The sequence below is a fragment of the Sinocyclocheilus grahami genome, unplaced genomic scaffold (genome assembly GCF_001515645.1).
Source record: "Sinocyclocheilus grahami isolate Dianchi unplaced genomic scaffold, SAMN03320097.WGS_v1.1 scaffold122.1, whole genome shotgun sequence".
NCBI lineage: Eukaryota > Metazoa > Chordata > Actinopteri > Cypriniformes > Cyprinidae > Sinocyclocheilus > Sinocyclocheilus grahami.
The window spans coordinates 1,608,845-1,621,331 of record NW_015505301.1 but is presented as its reverse complement, the minus strand read 5'-3'; the positions used below and the strand labels follow the sequence as shown (position 1 = coordinate 1,621,331).

The 12,487-nt window shown below is 37.6% G+C and overlaps 1 protein-coding gene across 1 annotated transcript in view; it reads right to left on the bottom strand.

Moving 5' to 3' along the window:
• The window catches only part of LOC107589933 (potassium voltage-gated channel subfamily B member 2-like), a 140,990-nt gene that overhangs the window by 120,692 nt on the left and 7,811 nt on the right, over positions 1-12,487 (bottom strand). The window lies entirely within an intron of this gene.

Sequence of the window (12,487 nt, the reverse complement as noted above, 5' to 3'; positions counted from 1 at the left end):
CACTCTTGCTGTGTGCTTAGGGTCATTGTCCTGTTGGCCTTCTGCCCTTCTGCCCAGTCTGAGATTCTGAATGCTCTAGACTAGGTTTTCATTAAGGCTATCTCAATATTTTGGTGTTTTCTTCTAGGTGATGAGCAGTGCCTGGATTCCTTCAAACATTATGCTTGGAATTGAGGTTCATCAAACCAGAGAATCTTGTTTCTCACAGTCTAAGGGTCCTTTAGGTGCTTTTTTTGCAAATTACAAGTTGGTTTTTGTGTGTCTTCACTGAGGAGAAGATTGAGTCTGGCCACACCGCCATAAAGCCCAGATCGGTGGAGTGTTGCAGTGATGTTTGTCTTTCTGTAGGTTTCTCCCATCTGCATATATGATCATTTTATATATGCCATATGTACATTAACTGACATAGTCACCACTGATAAGCTACTACTAAACATATTGTAGAAACTTAATTTTCTTTAAAGTTGCTTTGCAACGATTTGTATCGTGAAAAGCGCTATACAAATAAACTTGAATTGAATTGAATTGAATTGAATCATGGAGCTCAACTAGAGTGACCATCAGCTTCTTGGTCACCAGTTTAGACAAGGCCCTTCTCCATCAGTTGCTCAGTTTGGCCAGGAGGCCAGCTCTAGGAAGAGTTCTAGTTGTTTCAGACGTCTTCCATTATGGATAATGAAGGCTACGTGATTCTGTGAACCTTCAATGAAGCAGAATTTTTTCTGAACTCTTCACCAGATGTGTGGCTTGACGCACACCTGTTTCTGAGCTCTACAGGCAGTTCTTTTGACCTCAGGGCTTGGTTTTTGCTCTGATATGCATTGTCAGCTGTTAGGCCTTTTATTAAGATGTGTGTGCCGTTCCAAATCATACCCATTCAATTGAATTTGCCACAGGTTAAACTTCACTTGAAGTGTAGTAACATCTACAAGCAATATGAATGCTCCTGAGCAATATTTCAACTGTCCCAGATAAGGGTATGAGTACTTTTTTTTATTTTTAATAAATTTGCAAAGATGTTAAAAACTTGCTTTGCTTTCTTTGCCATTATGGTGTATGGAGTGTAGAATGATGTGGGGTAAAAAGTAATCTAAAGCAATTTAACATAAGGCAGCAACATAACAAAACATGAAAAAAATAAGGGGTATGAATACTTTCGCAAGGCACTGTAAATGTAACTCTTAACAGTTTTTACACATTTTCCTCATTTCAAATCAAATCTGTGGTTTACAAATGGAAAACATATTTAAGGTAATGCATATCAAAAACTGCCCACATCTACACCTGAGCTTTCTAAAATCTTCTTTTAAATCATTTTTATAACAGACAGGCTACAGACACTGTTCAAGCGCTGTTTTGTTGGCTCAGTAACCTTATTTTATTACAGCATTATAAAAACAAGCTAAATAAAGAATCTCTCTTGCTTAAATAAATATGGTAGCCTATAAGCAAGGATAAAAGTCCAATTTTAGTCACATTCTTCCTTTTCCTTTTTGTTTTATGCACATTATTGCTCTAAACGATGGTCTTCTTATTCCAAGCTGGTAAGTGGAATTGTGCTCAGTCATTAGTTTAAGACTCACACCCGTGCACCAAACCCTTCCAGATCTCCATGGCAACATTGCAAACACTGGGCTTTCTTCACAGAGAGGGGTGAAAAATGTAGTTAATTATTATTCCTACTTTTCCTACCCTCTCACTTCCGTTTCAGCTGTTTTGTCTATTTTGCTAGCAAGGACAGAAACAACCCAAGGGCTGTTGCTGACATCTAACGTGATGTTTTACCGAGACAATTAGTTCATCAATCATCTGCATCACTCCCACTGTGAGTGTTTGTGAAGCATGTGGTCACGACACACCTTCTGCCCCCTGACAATGACCAGCAGCAGGTGGCCCATCACGGCAGGGACACCTGGAGGAGCACATACAGGATCACAAACATGATTGACTACTGGCCAAATATAGAAGTGCTGCATCAGGTGCCAATATGCCACCGTGTCTTCTCGTGCCTGAGAGATGACGGGACGCGCAAGATTTCTCATCTTCCCACACATCGCGAAAACATAGCTCAGGGGTAGTTACAGAAAGACATTTGTTCATGATGTGTTAGATCATATAAAAGAAAAAAGGACAGAAGTTTCTCTGACCGGATCTCAAACTGCAGAGCATGTTTTGACAATGTTCATACAGCCAGTGTTTGGGGCTGACAATTGTATTGAATGACAGGTGTGACTCTCGAATTGGCCTGTTTAAACAACTACAGACGTTGACCGAATATGAATAACGGAAAGTCAAGCATTTCTGTTTTCGCCTGTAAAAATAGCAACATCAAAGAATGTCTTCCACAACACCCATTCACTCAGAATGCGATTTTGCATTTAAAAACATGAAAAGCAGCAATGACAAAAATGCAAGGTCTAGAGACATATTTTTTAAAAGTAGAACTTCTTTGAACTTGGGTGCCGCGTTTTTAGAATGCAGTCTCTTATGCGCAAGTCACTACAAAAGATGCGAGTGCAATAGTCAAACATACCTAGCACATGTTTACATTAATGGAACATTCTGTGTGGAGTCTAAATCACAACTGACAAGACGTTATTTAATCCAGTTGAGGCAAAAGACAAACTGTAATCAAGTTGTCATACAACAGTTCAATAAACAAGAACTTAAAACGATTAATTTACATTTAAGGAACAATATTTCAAGTTCCTCTCTTTATTTTCACTCTGCCAACTGAAATAATTCCAAATTGGCCAGCGCACATCTTTTTAACAAACTGGTTGAGTGAGCAATTCAATGACTCACTTACAAGGAATCAGTTGTTTTGCTACTGAATGGATTAGTGTTTTTGAATGAATCATTTGAATGAATAATTCAGTGACTCACTAAGATGGACAGTTCACATCATCGTATGACTCAATGGCTGCATCTGGAATTGTATTCTTCCCTACTATATAGTAGGTAAAAACAGTATCAAAACAAGCATTTCCAAATTTACAGTATTCATAAAATAGTAGGTCACCTGATGACCTACTATTTACGACAAGATTCTGACACTTTACTGTCCCACAAGGCCATGGGTGAGGATTTGTGAATGGCAATGAAGTGGCTGGTAGGTCACTTGACAATGACAACATGACAAATGTAGTACCATACATCCGGATTGCATTCCTACTACACACATTCATACAATATACAACATACTCAATTGGTGGCTGACTAAATACTTTTTTGCCCCACTGTATATGGAACATTCTGTGTGGAGTCTAAATCACAACACATCTCTAAATCACAACTGACAAGACGTTATTTAATCCAGTTGAGGCAAAAGACAAACTGTAATCAAGTTGTCATACAACAGTTCAATAAACAAGAACTTAAAACGATTAATTTACATTTAAGGAACAATATTTCAAGTTCCTCTCTTTATTTTCACTCTGCCAACTGAAATAATTCCAAATTGGCCAGCGCACATCTTTTTAACAAACTGGTTGAGTGAGCAATTCAATGACTCACTTACAAGGAATCAGTTGTTTTGCTACTGAATGGATTAGTGTTTTTGAATGAATCATTTGAATGAATAATTCAGTGACTCACTAAGATGGACAGTTCACATCATCGTATGACTCAATGGCTGCATCTGGAATTGTATACTTCCCTACTATATAGTAGGTAAAAACAGTATCAAAACAAGCATTTCCAAATTTACAGTATTCATAAAATAGTAGGTCACCTGATGACCTACTATTTACGACAAGATTCTGACACTTTACTGTCCCACAAGGCCATGGGTGAGGATTTGTGAATGGCAGTGAAGTGGCTGGTAGGTCACTTGACAATGACAACATGACAAATGTAGTACCATACATCCGGATTGCATTCCTACTACACACATTCATACAATATACAACATACTTTTTTTTCACAGTTTCTAATAGCCTTGCTGCGATAGATGGTGTTTTTGGTTATACCGGTGTTAAGCCTCAACACCGGTTACGTCATTTGCCTACCGCGGCACCGCCCCCCACCGTCGTTTTGATTTTTTTATAGTAACAAAAATAATTGAGCCTAGTTCAGTTAGAGGACAGATACTTTTAAAAACTAAACGCTCAATGCAGCGTGCCGAACCGTGCGCGAACGAGTCAGATTTTATTTATCACGTGAGGAGAGTGAGTTGAGCTGACTGATAAGAGTGAGGTGAGAAAGACAAGATGATGGCAGAAGATTGTTTAGAAAGGAAATGCAAAGGTGCCTGTTTGGCAATATTTTAGATTTTGAAAAGCCTATTGACTGGAAGTTTTTTTTAAACATTCGTTTCTTATTTATTTGGTTCCACAGTGTTTGCTGATTTTCAGTTTTATATACCTATTTAAACTTTGTGTAGCCTAAGTAATTTGTTATTTTATTAGGCATAGGCCTATATAGTGTATTTTTATTTGTTTTGTTAATAAAAGTTCTGAGTTTGACGTTGTTGTTGCTTGAATTGAATCAACGTTGAATTGCCCCTAATTTGAAAGTGAAAGTAAAACACGCACAGCGCTTTTTCAAGCTATTTGAAAGCCAAGAAATCCGAGGAAAAGAGGGAAAACTCAAACGAACAATTGCTTGACACCGAACTGCGGCAGTTGCCGCTAATTTGAAAGTGAAAGTAAAACACGCACAGCGCTTTTTCAAGCTATTTGAAAGCCAAGAAATCCGAGGAAAAGAGGGAAAACTCAAACGAACAATTGCTTGACACCGAACTGCGGCAGTTGCCGCTAATTTGAAAGTGAAAGTAAAACACGCACAGCGCTTTTTCAAGCTATTTGAAAGCCAAGAAATCCGAGGAAAAGAGGGAAAACTCAAACGAACAATTGCTTGACACCGAACTGCGGCAGTTGCCGCTAATTTGAAAGTGAAAGTAAAAAACGCATGCCACTTTTACAAGCCATTTGAAAGCGAAGAAAAGAGGGAAACTCAAACGAACTAACCCCCCACCCAAACCCCAACGGTGATACCGGTATTACCGGTGTTGTCACTCGTCGATTAACCGGTGGGAAGATTTCCTCACCGTCACAACCCTAGTCTCTAAGTAATCGCTTGTTCAAAGCAGTAGCTACACAGAGAGTATGCGATTTGAGATGCAGGCAGTCATCATTCCTCACTCATGAAGGCGTCACTTGTTGCCACCTACTGGTGATGCGATGCAACCTGCAGAAAGATTCTGAAAAATACCCTAATGCACAGACTGACAATCTGAACCAGGACTAAATGTATGAAAATATTATATCTCTGTTTATAACCAAAATATGCATGAGCATAACCACATTTGACACTCTAAAATAGGACTGACAAGCATATTGTGCTGTGAACTTAAACTTTAAGGTGAGGATGTTAAGAGTTGTAGAGCACTGTATGTGAGGTCAAAGTATTCTTTCACAGCAACGGTGAATGCTTTCAAAAGGGCTGTCAAACATAATATCTTTTTTATTATAAAGAACTTTTAAAACACGTTTTTAATGCATGGCAGGACTTTTACCAGCGATCAAAACTCTCCACTAAGGGATTCAGTGAATTCAAAAACATTTCTCTTCAGGGCTTCGATAGAGCTACTAGACCATCACCTCATTTAGAAGAGCCAGACATCTTCATTCAGTGCTTCTCTTTCTCAAATACTTCAAAACGCAAAATCTAGACTTTTTGTCATCTTTTCCATTAATTAAAAATGTTCCTCCCTCTTGGACATGACTTTGATCTACGTTTTTACAGATGTGAGTTCTACACATATTGCTTAATAAATTATATATTTCTCCACAGTTATTTTTGGCAGACAAATCATCAAATTACTGGCAGACTTTCATCAACATTAAACATAAAAGCTGTGCTTTCACCACATTCTTGTCTCTGTGTTGTCTTCAGTCACAGCGGCACATAAAATTAAGCCATGCTATGCAATGCCACGGCATCTCATGGGGATGTTATGACCCCCGGCCAATGTTTCTGATGCCTCCCGCCAGCAAGCTCTCTTGCCGGTCCATTAAAACAAAGCACTAAGCGTGAAGCATATTTGTCTTGAGCTTGGTGTGAAAAGTCTTGTTTCTTGTTTTTTACACTTCCATGCTTTTGTAATTACCAGGGCCATTGATTTCCGGGTTATGTGTGAAATAATTAAAACGGCAAATCAGAAATGCCAAGGATTTCATTGGTACAGATCAATGAGTGAAGTCAATAGGAAGAGGCAAGTCCTAGCTTTTTTACCCAGTGATATTTCCTCTCTTTCTCCAGTATAAAATATAGTTTTGCACCTTACATTCACTGCTGTGTCCTTAAATACCTGTCCTGTACAAGCCAAATGGGATCGCTTCAGATGCCTTAAGCGCCTGAGATAATCTAAGCCTCCTGAATCATATCCCCATGTCATTTACACTGATTTGTTTGCGTCTGATGCTACTGCTCTCTTGTTGTGGTTAGCATTATCCCGGTACCATTTTATAATTACTCTGCCATTTCCATCACTTGTTCTCCGACCTATAACTGCAGCAATTTTTCTGTGCTGAGTTTATTTCACAAAATGAAAAATGGCCACATGGTTGTACAGTCTGCCATTCAGGGTTTTTGTGTGTGTGTGTGTTTTGCCCACAAAGTTACTACATTTGTTTAAAAAGATTAGTGAGTTTTGCCATTTTGCTTCAGTGTTTAAAGTGATGGTTCACACAAAAATAAAAGTAAAATAAAATTCATAATTTTTTTACCTTCACATATAGTTCCAATACCATATGGCTTTTTCTTCAAAATGAGAAGTTTTGAAGAAAGTTTATGCTGCTGCTTTTTTATACAATGGAAATTAATTTGGACTAGAGCTTTCAAGCTCCAAAATTGACAAAAAGCACCATAAAAACATCATAATAGTGGTCTATTCAACTTGTGTAATATATTTCAAGTCTTCTGAAGACATATGGTAGCTTTGTGGTAAGAACAGACCGAGTTAAGTCATTGGTCACCATTCACTTCCATTGAATAAAAAAGGGCAGCCTTTACATTCTGCGAAACATTTCCTTTTGTGTTCCACAGAAGAAAAAAGTCATAGGGGTTTCAAATAACACGAGGATGAGTAAATAATTACAAAATAAAGGTTTTATGAGTATAATTGAATTATATAGATATGTGAGCACCACATAAATTGGATTACTGTACATCCATAAGTTGAATGTTAATGTAAAAGCTCAAGCATTAAAAAGCATTACGAGAGCACTTTGAAATCGAAGCTTTTTTGATCAAATTTTAAGCAAAGGGCAAAGTCTGGAACATCCCCTTCAATCGTGATGCTCTGCAACCAATACAAAGCCAGAGGAACCGTTGTTACCCATAATCCAAAGAGTTCTTATCTGATTATGAATACGTAAAGAGGATTTAGGACGTGGCACTTAAATGTTAGCCTATGCTGATTAGGTCTCTCTGGAAAGTATTATGTAACTACACTAGCGCAGTTTAGAAGAGGGTGCCTTTGCTCTGTAAATGACAGCTGGACCAGAGGGGTCCTCTAATTTAAGGACTGCATGGTGTTGAAAGTCAATTTGGTGTCATGATAAAGCTCTTTGAACATCTGATGGGACACACACACAGCCGCAGAGCACACAAGCAAAGTGGTAAATGACACCGGAAGTCTGTCTTTATAAAAGTAACGAATTTGACAGAAAGCAAAAACTACTGTACTGTCCAACTTCAACAATCAAAGCTTCCACAAAAGCAGGAAGAAGCATCACAAAAGATTCATGTAGAAAGCCATGAGAAATGATGTCGCTATTTGAATTCCCATTTTATACACTAACTTTTGCAAAATGAAAATACTTTACTAAAAATGAAAGTGACATATCACATTGGTTTTCATGTTTTATGGGGACTCTCCATGTGCATTATGGTTTTTCTACTGTCCAAACCTACCCCTCGGCCCTCACACAAAACTTTCTGCTATTTTAGATTTTCAAAACACTTCATTCTGTATGATTTATAAGCTTGTTTCTTCATGGGGACCTCACAAGGTCAAAATTTACTGGTATTACTATACTTATTGGGACATTTGGTCCCCATAACATAGTGAATACCAGTACACACACACACATTATAAATAGAAAGGATAAACCAAAAATCGTTTAGAATTAAAAATTTAATTTATTTCTAAATAACTAAATCTATTCACACTATCATTACGAGACGTCCTCTAAATTTGAGGCGTTGGCAAATATACTGTTGCTTAAAAGACCTGACATTAACTGAGATAAGACCCCTCTTTTAAGAAGAGGTTCATAAGAAGACTGGTTCATTTAAATCAGCCTGCTAGTGTGAGCGTGGTGGAGATTTGTGGCATATTTTTGCCTCATAATTCTGTTTGAAATGTAGACATAAAAACAGTGCGAGAGGTGCATTAGCCGAACATGTAAAACTGACACTTCTAGCATGAATGCTCAGTAAGGTTATTAACTTAAATTTAAATGAGCTCTACAATTCTGCGACAGTCACTTAAACCTACAGGGCACAGCTGTTACTCTGCAATAACAAAGATACACTGGCACTGCAGTGTATGTGAGACATATGAGATTTTAAATAAATCACATATTATGAACCAACCAAATACTGAGTGAGCTTTAGGGCCTTACTATGCATTTCCATTTGTTTTGAAGAATCAAGGCAGTGTTGGGCTTCATTATGCAACACGATTTCATTTCTATTCATATTACCAAATGGTGAAGTACGTGAAGTGTAGTTCTAGCCCATTTTTTATTGCACCAATACAATATCAATGTTGGGAGCATTTCTAAAAAAGACATCTGAAAAATCCATGGTTTATGTTCATAGAATAAAGACGCAAAATATATTGGTACAATATCGGTTATTGGCTTTTTAAATTATTGGTATTGTCTGATAAATGGATATTTAATAGTTTTTTTTACATGTAGATTATCTTTGCTGTCATCTAGTACTCACTTAAAGTTCATCTTTAAAATACTAATAATTGAATAACATTGTAAAAATGTAATCTTTAGCAAATCTCAAAATGAATGTAAATTTTTCATACTGTATATTATAATATTGTGATTCCTAAATTCACTTGCAACATTTAAAATAATTGATTTCAGTGTAGTGTTTTTGATTTATTTACACAAAGTATAGAATTTTAATATCTGCCATTTATCAGTTATCAGTCATGAAAGTAATTATCGGATTTTTATTTCTCCCTATCATTGAATATAGATCTGATAGAATTCATATATTAAATGAATTGTATTTATAATAAATGACATTAATTAAATGTTCAATGCATGTTAAATTTAATGTTTTACAAGTGGTCCTTATGTTGATATGGCATGTATTATTTAAATGTTTGAAAAAAAGTAATGAAATCACCTAGGAATATGGCATTGAAAATATATCAAATGCATAAGAAATATATAAAATTAGACTTGCGGGGAATGCCCCGAAATTTCACTTGCCATAATTATATGGCAAGTGAAATTATTAATTGCCACACTTACTAAAAGCACCTGAAGCAATGCATCTGGTAGGAATGTGGCCTTCCATCTCTTAGCATGCTGTATTTACAGTTACTTTGTTTATTTACAACTCTGATTATAAAAAAATGGAAGACATGTGCTCATACCCAGTGTGGTTTAGTTCCTGGAGGAAAATTCTGCAGCTGTGGACAAACATATGGTTTAATGTATGATGCATGACCCAACTGTATATAACGCCACACAAGCACTCCACTACTGTACATAAAAGTGCATTTCTGTCATCTCTACCTTGATTTATAAATGCAGTCTTGCATCATCTAAATTCTATATTTAATCTTTAAATGAGAGATTCATTATGAAGATGAATGACTTTCATTTGGATTATTGCATCTTGTTTTGTTTTGACCAGTCCTTCTCTGTTTGTCCTGTGAAGGACTTCCTATATCTTTCGTCCTTTGGTACAATCCCCTTGGCGAGTGAAAATGTTGTACCCTCACCTAAGGCTACTGTTGCATTAGCCAGCTGCCTATTTATAGGTGTATAGCGTCAAGGTGCAACACTCCCAAATGATTCTCTCTTCTCTGTGAATGTTACCTCTGTAAGTCAAGACCACAACATTACATCAAGCTGTATGTGTGCGTGTTTGTGTGAATGTGAATCTGTGCCTGTGTGTGAATTGACCATTACTTGACCATTACATTTTATTATTCATGTCCAATGTTTGAAAAGAACTGATTTAGGAGGTGATGCATGCTAGGGTTTCACTTAGATTACCACAGTTTTTCTCCTTCTCAAGCCAGTCAAACGCTGTACTGGACTCATGCAACTCTACCTTCTATCTGACCCCCTAAACAATGTGTCAATCATCTCTTTTTCCATTTTTAACCTGTGTTCACTGGTAAGGAAGCGTGGTAAATGATTGCTGGGTGTTGTAATGTTTGAACACATTAGTGGAGATTGCTCTGAGGAGATGTAATGAGATCTCTGCAAGTGTGCGAGCAGTGTCGCAGTGGTGGGAGGGCGATTGGAGCGTGTAATGGTCCTTTACTGACCAGGGAAATATTGGATCACTTCCTAAGAGCATTTTTATACTTTTTTCTACTCTTTCTCTCACTCTGTAAAGGTTCTGTAGCTTAAAGCTGAACTGTCTATGTTAAAATCAATTCTGTCTAGAAAAATAAGTAATTTGGTCTGACAACTCGAGCCTAAAATAAGCCTAAAAAACCTTCTTCTGTTCCTCCTTTTTCTGTTTGTCCAACCAATTGCAGACAAGGGGTGTGGCCAACATTGATTCAACCAGTTTGGAGGTGGGACTGTATATTTTTCTAGCCAATAGGAACCTGTTTGACAGTTTTTGAGTGCAATAGTGCCCATCTACTTTTCATCAGCCTTGGTTTCCAAAATGTATTTTTTATTCATAGAGATTAAAATATATATATATATTGTTTAGGAGTTTCAAGCCATGAACCAAACAAACCAGCTAAGACCCAGCAATATTTCATTCGAAGCAAAAAAATAAAAAGACAAAAGACCGTGTACTTGATCAGCCTTGGTTTCCAAAATGTATTTTTTATTCATAGAGATTAAAATATATATATATATATTGTTTAGGAGTTTCAAGCCATGAACCAAACAAACCAGCTAAGACCCAGCAATATTTCATTCGAAGCAAAAAAATAAAAAGACAAAAGACCGTGTACTTGCCGGTGTTCTGTCGATTTGTGCTACCCTGTCAGATTTTGCTACCTCCCATTAAAACTGTGGGTAGGACAATTCAACAACGAAAAATGTTACCTGTAAAATTATGATTTATTAACCTTTGTTCCTGTGGCTCAGTGGTAGAGCATTTCTTCTGGTAAAAAATGTATAGCCTGAATGCACTGTAAGTCGCTTTGGATAAAAGCGTCTGCTAAATGCACAAATTATTATTATTATTAATGTCTACACCTACACCTACCCCAACCCTAAACCTACCCTTACAGTAATGCAGATACATTAAATATTGTTGTTCAGCGTGAGAAAAAGGACACAATATTGATGTGCACATGTGCAGTAAACCCTGGTAGGACAATCTGACGGGTAGGATAAAATGTCAGGAAACCGGCTTTAGTTAAAGGTGGGGTAAGCTATTTTTCAAAAATGCTTTAGAAAACTGATTCGGGCCGACTAGCAAAACAAACTTGTAGCCAATCAGCAGTAAGGGGCATGTCTACTCATGATGTGGAGGAGAGAGCGTTCAGTGCACAAGACAGACATTAGCGAGCCGAGCGACAGAATGATAGAGATGGCGGGTAAAAAACAAAAGAGGAAAACATCTGCGAAACAAAACAAGGTTGCTTTATTTCTTCTCGATAGGTGAGTAACACCGTGTCTGCGCCGCAACAGCTAAAGTCTGTCTAGTACACTGGATGCGACAAAGAGACGGTGGAAATTATTTGAAATTTGTGTCAATACGTCATGAATAGAACGCAGCAGCAGTTTTCTGTCTGGGATTTGTCGTGTTGTGTCGTGTCGCACCGCATCCAGTGTAGACCATAGATATGTATATATATATCTATGGTGTAGACAGCATCACTGATTATAATGAGTTCCATAGTATTTTGTCATGCCGCGCCACTCGCGTCTGGTGCAGACACGGTGTAACATTGGTTTTGCTTTGTTTCACAGAACTAATCGTTGCCTGGGTTGCGTACGTATGTGTGGGGCGGAGCTATCAAAATAGGGGAGAGACCCTTTTGGGGTAGGGGCGTGTTTGTTTTGGTGATTTCAAATGTCAACATTGGCTACCAGAAATCGCTTACCCCACCTTTAAAGTAAAAACTACTATCCTATTAAGTAGGGCTGGACTTTTTAGGCACCAACCAAAATGCCTCGATACCATCGAGTATCTAAAAACGTCTCGGTACCAAATTTCGATACCTAAGGGGTTAATCTCATCAGCGTCAGTGAGCCAATAAGCCTGCAGCACTAGCCGGTGTGTTCGACTAGAAGTGGTGTGG